Source organism: Amblyraja radiata, chromosome 37, assembly GCF_010909765.2.
Source record: "Amblyraja radiata isolate CabotCenter1 chromosome 37, sAmbRad1.1.pri, whole genome shotgun sequence".
Taxonomy (NCBI): domain Eukaryota; kingdom Metazoa; phylum Chordata; class Chondrichthyes; order Rajiformes; family Rajidae; genus Amblyraja; species Amblyraja radiata.
The window spans coordinates 5,501,845-5,513,372 of NC_045992.1; the positions used below are offsets into that span (position 1 = coordinate 5,501,845).

Here is an 11,528-nt window from a genome sequence, read left to right on the forward strand (position 1 = left end):
GCGTATGTATGGGTGTGTACTCGTGGGTGCTTGTTCGTAAGTGTGAGTGCGTGCAGTTCTGTGCTCGTGAGTGCTTGCTTGTGAGTGTGAGCATGTGTTAGTGAGCGCTTGCGAGTGTCTGTGTGAAAAGGGGGAGGGGAAAATTGTTCGTTTCAAAGCACAATGGCAGGTGCGACTATTCAAATTGATGTTCGACAGTGTGCACTCAGTCCTTTAATTGCAGACCAAAGCAAGTGCATGAGACAGGAGCTGGTATTTGTTTTGAAAGCAGATGTTTAATGACTTGTAATTCTGTGCCCTGCGAGGGATGAATCAGTGTCTTTTCCCACTGAATTACATCATCGATATTTTATAGAATTAACTCTCAGAATAAGGGATATCATTCTGAGGAAAATATTTTTTACCTTGTTGGCTTTTAGTTAGCAAGGAATCTTATCGACTGCTGAAGTGTCCCAAGTCTGAAGTATTAACTCTGCTCAAAACACAAAGTGCTGGAGGAACTCAATCAAAGTCAGGCAACATGTGGGGAGGGAATCGATAGACAATGTTTCGAGTTAAACTGCATCTTCAAACTGATTGCAGCAGTAGTTAACAAACTGGAAAAGAGAGTTCAGGTGAGACCTGGGACCTTGGTTACCTGGCAGGTGATAGCTGGATAGACACAAAGTGCTGGAGTAACTCAGCGGGTCAGGCAGCATCTTGGGAGAAAAAGGGTGGGTGACTTTTCGTGTCAGGACCCTTCTTCAGACATGAAGTTTGAGTTACTCCAGCACTTTGTTTCTTTAATTCGTATTAAGAAGCACCTGCAGTTCCTTGCTTCTGCTACAGGTGATAGGTGAATACAGGTGAGGCGAGTTATAGCTGGATATGTAGCAAGTGATAGGTGATACATTTCACTAAATGTAGTGACACCATTTTGTCCCCATTTCACCTCTAACCTTTGCCTGTTCCATGATAAACCTCTAAACTAAAAGTAAATGTTTTGGGCTGGGAAGAAGGGTCCCGATCTGAAACATCGCCTGTCCATTTCCCTCCACAGTTGCTGCCTGATCTGTTGAGTTCCTTCATAGTTTGTTCTTTGCTTGAGACTCCAGCATCTGCAGCCCCCTTTGTCTCCATATACGGCTGATGTTTGGATGAGCTGGGGTTAACAGAGATTAAAGTATCCCATGCAGTGTGGACTTTCTTCTGAATGCTTGCACTGAGCCCACACTCCCCGGAGCTTTGGAGAATTTGGTGCGTGGAGTCTGATTCGCACACACTGCGGTGTCTCCACAGACTCCTGCTCTCCTTCACATTCACTGGAGCGGCCCTATGTCTATTGAGAAGCACTAGATTAAAAATGGCACTGGGTGAGGAGCAGTATCTCTCAGAGGCTGCACCGACATCAAAAACAGCTCCACTCAGTGACACTCAGTAATTATACATCAACCCTGCAAACGGTTCAGTTTGAGGGTTGTCCTATAATGAGACTCAGGTTCCCATTACCACAAGTAAATATTTGAATGTTCTTGGTTCAAGTGTCACTTCAAAGACTTGAATACAAAAGCTGGATTGAATAGTTAGAAAGCCACGTTTTTATCCCTCACCCAGGAAACAAAAATCTGAAAGTATTGCTATTTAAGGCAGCCCAGTTGGAAAGAACACATGCATTTTCACACAAGCTTTTCATAATCTTCTGACGTCATGAAGCTTTTTACAGCCAATTAAACTATTTTTAAAGTACAGTCACAATTGCAATGAAGAAAATCGAGGTACTTATTTGTACCCAGCAAGCTGCCACACACACTGCAAGGCGATTAGTAACTTAAACAAAATTATTTTGTTGGTACTAGGATCAGTCTTGGCCAGTGTATTGAGAGCTTCACCCTAAGGACCTCTTCTTCAGAATGCGATTATTTACATTCAACAGCAGAAGCAAATTGCGACACAAGGAACTGCAGATGCTGGATTCTTGCTTAGAATACAAAGTGCTGGAGTAATTCAGCGGGAGACGGTTAGGCGACATTTCACGTTGAGACCCTTCTTTAGACTGATTGTAGGGGTGCAGAGAAAGCTGGAAAAGAGGTGGGGACAGGACAAAGCCTGGCGAGTGATAGGTGGATACAGGTGAGTGTGAGGAAGGGGAGGTTGATTAACCTTGTAGAATCCCAGGGGTAAGTAAGGCTTAAACTCATGACTCTGAGACAGCGTGACAGAACCATGTTATCACAGCTACAGAACCCACCACCATAATACAATACAAACATGTAATAACCTACTATACAACTATGATACAATCCTTATTGAGGATACATTCAACACCCTGCGGAGCCCAGCGGTCCCGGAACTCCCTCAGGGTGCCCGTAGACAGGGCGTATTCCCTTTCTAATCCCACCCGGGCACGGACGTAACCCCGGAAAAGGGGCAGGCAGCCGGCTCGGGTAGCCGTGACCCCTTGGCCATTTTACATGTTCTCATTGAAACTAATTGAAATGCAGATTGGGATGAATGTAAAATGGCCTGTCAGCTCCTAGTTAGACATCTTGTGCCATTATTCTGTCAAAATCGACTCCATTGTACACCTTTCCACCGCCACGCTGTTGGGGGTGGGCCGCTAAATGTGTTTCTTTTCTTCAATTGAACTCATTTGCCTAATTTATTCAGACTTGCGGGTGAAGTTAATTTCTTATATTCCAAGGAGTTCTCAAGGTGCTGGATGAGTGCTCCACAAATAGGAATTGTTTAACCATTTCAAAATCCATTTCGCAAATCTCTGCCTCATTAATGTCGCAAACAATTCAGGTTGCGTGTGCCTGTGTGTGTGTGTGTGCGCGCCCAGGGTTGTGTAAATGTACATAAAATCATTACAAATATCTCTGTTTATTTCCCATTCAGGCAGAGTTTGGTGGAGTAACCTGAGCAGGTTCTTTAACACCAAACAATGTGAGTTTGTTTGTTTTAGGACTCCTAATCACGTAATATTAAATGATGTAGATTAATTATGATTAAAAGCAATTCTGCGCTCAACAGCCTCTGCTGGGTTGAAGATACCACTTAGTGGACAAGGTGGACAGAAGGATAGAATTGATTGCTTATGGAGGGATTGTCTGTAAATTGCCATTTTCTAATTAAGATGAGATACAGGCACAATAAAATAATGTTCACACTATGAATAAAAACTTTCATTTGCATATCACCTTTCAAATTCTTTGCACAATGTCAGAAGCACTTTACAGCTTGTTGAAGCACTTTTGAAATGTGGCTGTTCTCGTGATTTATGAAAGATGGCATCCGATTTATGCACAGCAATCTCCCACTAGCAGCAGAATGAATGAAATAAAAGATAGGTAATATTGATTGAGGGCATGCTGATATTGGCCAGCAGTGTTATTCTTCAAAATAGTGCCACGGAATATTTCTCCCGCATCTTAGAGAGCAAACGGGTCTGTGTATTTAACATCTATAGTTCTGGTAACCACACTGTGGGAAGGATGTGAATATGCTGGTGGAAAGGTTCAAAGGAGACCTTCTGAATGCTGCCTAACTGGCTGAGTCCTTTCTGTGTAGGAAGGAACTGCAGATGCTGGTTTACACCAAAGATACCAAACTCAATAACTCAGCGGGTCAGACAGCAGCTCTGGAGAAAAGGAATGGGTGACGTTTCGGGTCAAGACCCTTCTTCAGCCCTTCTTTCAAAGTCGATAGACAATAGGTGCAGGAGTAGGCCATTCGGCCCTTCGAGCCAGCACCGCCATTCACTGTGATCATGACTGATCATTAACAATCAGTACCCCGTTTCTGCCTTCTCCCCATATCCCTTGACTCTGCTATCTTTAAGACCTCTATCTAACTCTCTCTTGAAAGCATCCAGTGAATTGGCCTCCACTGCTCTCTGAGGCAGAGAATTCCACAGATTCACAACTCTCTGGGTGAAAACGATTTTCCTCATCTCCGTTCTAAATGGCCTACCCCTTGTTCTTAAACTGTGGGCCCTGGTTCTGGACCTGGACAGATAAATGGATATCTGATAGTTGTTGATAAATGGATACCTATTAGTTGGTGAGAATTGAAACATAGAAACATAGAAAATAGGTGCAGGAGGAGGCCATTCGGCCCTTCGGCCCTTCGAGGCAGCACTGCCATTCATTGTGATCATGGCTGATCGTCCCCTATCAATAACCCGTGCCTGCCTTCTCCCCACATCCCTTGACTCCACTAGCCCCTGGCAAGGGATTGAGTGGGCAAAAGGGCCTGTTTCCATGCTGTTTCACTCTGTGATTGTACGTTTCTTACTTCCTCATCGACTAAAGGCGTCATCCTGATAATTTGCCTACTGTATATGGAAATCAACCTTGCGCTTACAGCCGCAGTGGCTACCGGTAAAGAACATTAAGAGCTGGGATACGCTTTGCACAGTATATTAAGGTCACAGGACCTGACAAAGCTGCTGCTGTCACACAGGTCTGAGGGGGAATTAACGATGGTGGCGGGGGAAAGGAAGGAATTGCAAGTGGAAGGCAGGAGTGATGGGGGGTGCAGAATGACTTTGTAATTAACACCCGGACACTGAAATAGCACTGATATCATTTACCAGCATTCCTGCTTTGTCTTTAGAAGGTAAACAAATTAGAGGGCTGAAATTCAAGCCACAAGTGTCACGGGATATCACAATACTGTTACTTAAGCTACACCTGCCTATCATTTGGTACTTTAATCCTGGCTAACAGGATTTGCAAGATTTCATGCAGGACGCCACTTCAGAGGTAAAAGGCCCTTCACAAACAGCCCCACTGATATGGCACAACCTTTCATGTTAATATTAAATCCGTCACATAGCAAAAAATTAATTAAATTTCTTGTATTATTCTAATTTAGACCAATACCTGTGGTGCAAACATGATGCTTGAGGCCAAGCTATTGAACAGACAATTCACATTTCATTGCAGCATTGTGAGGGATGTGTGTATGTATTGTAGTTCCTGCACATTCGGGGAATAATATTACAGTCAGCAGTCTCAACATTAAATTGTTAAATAGACTTTTGTTGAGGAGGGACTTAATAATTGCCTCCAGAACGCTTCCCGCTTTTGTTTAGTTTAGTTTAGAGATACAGCCGGAAACAGGCCCTTCGGCCCACCGAGTCCATGCGGACCAGTGATTGCCACACACTTGCACTATCCTTCACACACTGGGGACAATTTACAATTATACCGTCAATTAGCCTGCAAACCTGTAGGTCTTTAACATGTGGGAGGAAACCAGAGTCCCCTGAGAAAACCCACACAGAAAACAAACTCCGTACAGACAGCACCCATAGCCAGGATCGAACCCGGGTCTCTGGCGCTGTGAGGTAGCAACTCTACCGCTGAGCCACCATGCTGCCCTCTGCTGATGCCAGCAATTGATTCTTTCAACTCTCTGTTGAGCGGACTCTGACCTTAAACTATCTGCAAAGTAAGAATTGTGCTGCCTCTGTCAGTACAGCACAGGAACAGGCGCTTCGGCCCATCATGGTCCGAATGTACCAAATCCTGTTCACTTACATTGGTCTGGCAACCAGTATTAACATTTTCAATATTAAAATTTTCCTCCTTGTTTTCAAAGATTTGTGTGGCTCTTGCCCCATCTCATTCCCATCCACCTAGCGGCACGCTACTACAGAGCCCGAGACTGGGTTCAATCTTGGCTGTGGGTGCTATCTGTATGGTGTTTGTATGTTCTCCATGTGACCACGTGGGTTTTCTCCAGGTGCTCTGGTTTCCTCCCACGCTCCAAAGGCGTACGGATTTGTCAGTTACTTGGCTTTGGCTAAAATTATAATTGTTGCTTGTGTGTAGGATAGTGCTAGTATCCGTGTGAACTCAGTGGGCCGAAGGGCCTGTATCTCTAAACCACACTAAATTAATACTGTCTGCCCAGGCAAATGTATGGTTAAAACATGACAATGCCATTATACAGTAATAATCTGCTCTCAGTAGTATCATAATAGCCTGACCAAGGCTTTCCACCTAATCAATACTATTTACCACTGACAACAGCACATAAAATAGTGTATCTAACCCTCACTATCAGTAAAGCTAATTTGCTGTATTTATGGGCATCATCAGTGTGATAATCACTGCAAGTCTATATGTCGTAGCTAATCTCACAACATTGCTTTAAACGTGAATTAATTTAAGTGGTAGAAAGGAGGATATTTGTTGTTTCAACATTAGGAGGTCGTCACCAAGCAAGGTTAACATTACACACCACTTTTTATAGTTTTCTAAGGATTCTTTACACAGGACAGCTAATAGTATAGGATAGGAAAGGTGTTTAAGAATGTACACTTGCCTGTATTAGCTGTGGCTTGGAAGATGAGGCAGGTTACATTGCAATGTGTGAAGTACCTATGGCCTTCTTATTTCAAAAATTATATAATGGCACAGGAGTCCAGAAACGATTTAGTAAGCTGATTGTGGGGAATGAGAGGGTTGCCTGCAGTGAATGGTTAAAAGAGTTCAGAGGAATAAGGGATAATTATTTTGAAACACGTTTCCATCTTTGGAAGATGCCGTGTGATGGCTGGAGATATTATATGGTAACAGGCCCTTTCGGCCCATCGAGTCCATGCCGACCAACAGTCTCCCATTCGCACTAGTACGGTATTATCCCACCTTTGCATCCACTCCCGGCACACTAGGGGGAGTTTGCAGTGGGCCAATTGACCTACAAACCCGCATGTCTTTGGGATGTGGGAGGAAACTGGAGAACCCAGAGGAAACAGGGAGAACGTGCAAACTCCACACAGACAGCACCTAAGGTCAGGATCGAACCTGGGTCTCTGACGCTGTGGGGAAGCTGCCTAAGTGGAGCATCTAGGTGTGGTGCCAACCCAGGTGATCCTCCAGGGTCATCAGAGTGAAGAGTAACTCCAGCCGGAGGGTCCAATCCAACCTAAACATGATGAGACTGCAGCAGCTGTTCCCTGCAGACTCACAATGACAACGGGCCCTTACAGCAACCATCACTGTCAAATAATATATTCTGCCAAATGATTACCTCTTTCACTTTAAACTCTTAGGCTTTCATTTTACTAACTCCTGCCAAGACATGTAACATGAAATGACACTATACATCCACAGTGCTTATTAATTTAAAACCTCACTCATATTCTCCCCATTCAGTTTTCATTTCTCTATTAATTAGCGCTCCTAAATCCCCTGCGTTCCCCAGTCATGACCTGTCAATGTTTGGAGCGCCTGTCTCTTAATGGGCATCAAACCCCTGCTGCATTATTCCAGGTGGAGATAGACACAATGCTGGAGTAACTCAGCGGGACAGGCAGCATCTCTGGAGAGCAGGAATGGGTGACGTTTCCGGTCGAGATCCTTTGTCTGAAGAAGGGTCTCGACCTGAAATGTCACCCATTCCTTCTCTCCAGAAATGCTGCCTGCCCCGCTGAGTTACTCCAGCTGTTTGTGTCTATCTTCGGTTTAAACCAGCATCTGCAGTTATATATGCTTCCTATATATTCGAGGTGGAATCGGACTATAGTGCTGTGCAATTGGAGGACTCCTTCCTTTGGTTAGCGCCCATTGCTAACTTTGTTTAACGTAATATTTAATACAGTGTGCTCCAAACGAGGGGACTTAAGGGCCTGACCCCACTTGGGCGACCTAATCCGCGAGTTCTGGCGAGTTTGCCCTCGACTCATACTCGCAGCATGGTCACCATGAGGTCGTAGGACGTCTTCGCAACTCTCCTTCATGCTCGAGAGTAGTCCCCGCGTACTCGAGGCCTCAGGCAGGTCACGGCGGTTTTTTCTAGAATGTTAAAAAATGCCCGCGAGTAAAAAAAGGTCGCCATGGAAAAAATCGATAATTTTTTTACTCGTAGGTTTAGTCATAGTAGGTCGTAGTTGGTCGGCATGTTAGTCATAGGTAATCGAGGGTAGTCGAAGATAGTCATCATCATAGTCGAAGGGAGGTCGAAGGAGTTCAAAGGAGGTCGTCTTCACTCTCCACTATTTGGTGTCCAATTTTCCCGAAGTTAGACGTAGCTGGTCATAGCTAGTCGAAGCTGGTCTTCTACATAGTCGAAGAAGATCTTCAACATGTCATTTTTTCAAACTCTTCTAAACTCACCAATTAGGTCGCCCCAGTGGGACAGCCCTTTACAATACTGTATCACTATGGCAGCACCAATCCTAGGTTTCTCTGCTTGAAGCTGGAGCAAATTTGAATTCACAACCTTCTGATTCAGTGGGCAGGATCCACCCAACTAGGCTGGTGGACAAAAAAAGTGTCACCTTCTCCACTCCAATACAACCACAATACCAGCTGATCCCATGGTTTTCAAAGAGGCAACATCATAAATCTTGTTTAACTTCCAAATACACTGCATACAACTCTTTACTGCATGGATGGCACAGTATTACATAATAATGGATTAAATTATCCTGCTATCTTTGCCATCTGTTAATCCAATTATAAAACTCCGATAATCCGGCTTCTTCCTGAAGTTGGTGCTGCCGGATTGACAGATTTTTCTGGATTATTGGATGTTACTCCCATTAATACACCAAGACGTTTGACTTCTCTGTTTGTTTTAGATGTCACGCGGCAGTTAAATAAACATTCCAGTGAACAATGTTTGTGTACAGGGAGGTCGGGTGACAGAATCCTGTGAATATAACAGGAGCGTGGGAAATGATAAATGATAGCAAACCATCAGGATTTCCAAAATATTTAGTATCAGATTATCAGAGTTTACCATAGTTTATAGCTGCTCCACCTTACACCAGGTCCTAGATAATTGATTCCAGATGTTGACCCAACATTGATGTGAGATGATAAAGTTTCCAGTCACCGAGTGGCTTTTATTACAGTGAGATAAATTCCAAACCCTTCTATTGTGGTGTAATCCAGGTTGTGATGTTACTTCTGATGAACCGCCAGGCTGTTCTGGCTTCTCTCCTGCAGCATGTGGTGTGACCGCTGATTGTACAAGTAGCTCGAGTCCTCAAACAAACAGAGGCCAGTATTTACATTCCCCACGGGTTAACACGATCAGGTCTGACAATTAACCCCAACATGTGTAAAATTGCTTCTTGGAGATCACCTGCAATGCTCAATCTGTTCTCAGGCTAACCTCAAATGGCAGCAAACTAGTACACTGTGTGTAACAATAAAACACAGCAAGGTGCTGAACAGCCAGAGCAACACCATATATCAAATGTCCTGGCTTTAAAACACCGAAGGTGCTTGTTATCCTTGTCAGAGTGTGTGGAATTAGGGTCAAAGCTGTAAGGTCTGGGCTCAGCCGTTTAGGTTCGAGATGCTGAGAAACGTTGAGCTGCTGAGGGTGGTACGTTGGCGCAGCGGTAAACTTGCTGCCTTACAGCGCCAGAGACCTAGGCTCGATCCTGACTACAGATGCTGTCTGTACAGAGTTTGTAAGTTCTCCCTGTGACCACGTGGGTTCCACTGGGTGCTCCGATTTCCACCCGCACTCCAAACGCAGACAGGTTTGTAGGTTAATTGTCTTGGGTAAAAAAAATAAAAAAATTCCCTAGTGTGTAGGATAGTGCTAGTGTACAGGGATCAATTACTTGGGATTGTCATAGTCTTTCAAGAAATCCCCAAGTCATTATGATGTAAATTCAAAAAAAGTCCAAAATGCATAATGTGATAGTTGCCAGCCCAATTGCAAATGGAAGCTATGAATTTGTCTGGCTAGATTATTATTCGTAGATAAAATGCCTCATTTATTTCATAGAATCCAGAACCCTGGATCCTCGTCTATATCAGGACCACGCAGAGACCTGAAATAATGTATGCTTGGGTTTTATTTTAATTTTGAAGTGATGCACTCACAAGTTGTATCTTGGATCAATCATAGAGGGGGAATAACAGCAGTAAATAACAGTAACAGCAATGAATGTGTCCTGTCGGGAAGCATCACAGCTTGTTTGCCAGCTGCTTTGCCCACAACCACAAGAATTTGCAGGGAGTTGTGGATATAGCACGGTCCTCTACACTGTAACTCCATCAACTCCATCTACCCTTCGTGCTTGCTCAGGAAAGCAGGCGACATAATCAAGAACCATTCACAGCCCGGTCATGCCCTCTTCTCCCCTCTCCCGCCAGGCAGAAGATACAGTACAAATGCCTGAAAGTACGAAACAGCAGATTCGGGAACAGCGTATTTCCCGATGTTATTAGTCTCTTGAACGAACATCCCATAAGCTAGCGAAATGTGGGGGAAGGAACAGCAGATGCTGGTTTACACTGAAGATAGACACAAAACGTTGGAGTAACTCAGCGGGACAGGCAGCATCTCTGGATGGAAGGAATGGGACATTTCGAGTCGAGCCGAAACGTCACCCATTCCTTCTATCCAGCGATGATGCCTGTCCTGCTGAGTTACTCCAGTATTTTGTATCTATCTCCGATAACCTAGTATTGCCAGGGAACCTCAAACCCAAAGCCTCTTTCTTCTCTGAGTTTTTACACCCATTCAGAAATAATTATTTTTTGATTACTTACTGTTCTTTAAATCTTACTTTGACATTATTCTCGGAGAGGTGTAGTTCCAACGGAAGAAGATTAATTAAGCTTGACACAAAAAATAGATTCTACTTTAATTTAAGAATTTCAACCAACACATTGCTCATATTCAAAATGTAGGTCTGAACTGAAATGTTACATTCCATGGGAGTTAGACACGTGGATTGCTGGGCGTTTATCACAGTGGGACGGACACAAGTTGTGTGATGTGAATTCAGTTGTATGGGTAGTCATTGCAAAATCACTTGCTGACATTCATAGAACACAGAATATGGAGCATAGAACATAGAATAGTACAGAGTTAGATACAAAATGCTGGATTAACAGTGGTACAGGCAGCATCTCTGGAGATAAGGAATGGGTGACGTTTCGGGTCGAGACCCTTCTTCAGACTGTCTGAAGAAGGGTCTCGACCCGAAACGTCACCCATTCCGAATGATCAGTCTGAAGAAGGGTCTCAACCCGAAACGTCACCCATTCCTTCTCTCCAGAGATGCAGCCTGTCCTGCTGAATTACTCCAGCATTTTGTGTCTATCTTTGGTATAAACCAGTGTCTGCAGTTCCTTCCTACACCTAGAATATTACAGCGCAGGAACAGGCCCTTTGATGCACAGTGTCAATGATGAAAGTGATGCCAAGTTACACTTATCTCATCTGCCTGCACGCGATCCACATCCCTCCATTATTTGCATATCCATGAGCCTATCTATAAGTCTCTCAAACACCACTGTCATATCTGCTTCCACCACCACCTCTGGCAGTGAGTTCCAGCCACCCACCATTCTCTCTGCACATCTCCTTTAAGCTTCCCCCCTCTGACTTTATAAGCTATGCGTTCCACTGTTTGACATTTCCACCCTGGGTTAAAGGTTGTGAATGTTTACCCTGTCTATGCCTGTCTAGTCAGCAGGGACAAGAGTGTGGCCTTGGAGAAGGCAGTGGAGGCCAATTCCCTGGATGTATTCAAGAGAGAGTTAGATATACCTGTAGCTCCT

The 11,528-nt window shown here is 44.2% G+C and overlaps 1 long non-coding RNA gene across 1 annotated transcript; it reads left to right on the forward strand.

Annotated features, from left to right (window-relative positions):
* Positions 1 to 478: 478 nt before the first annotated feature.
* Positions 479 to 10,926, forward strand: LOC116966521. The gene is made up of 3 exons (XR_004410044.1): positions 479 to 553; positions 756 to 760; positions 10,912 to 10,926. It is a non-coding gene; the product is annotated as an uncharacterized LOC116966521 (long non-coding RNA).
* The last annotated feature ends 602 nt before the right edge of the window (positions 10,927 to 11,528 follow it).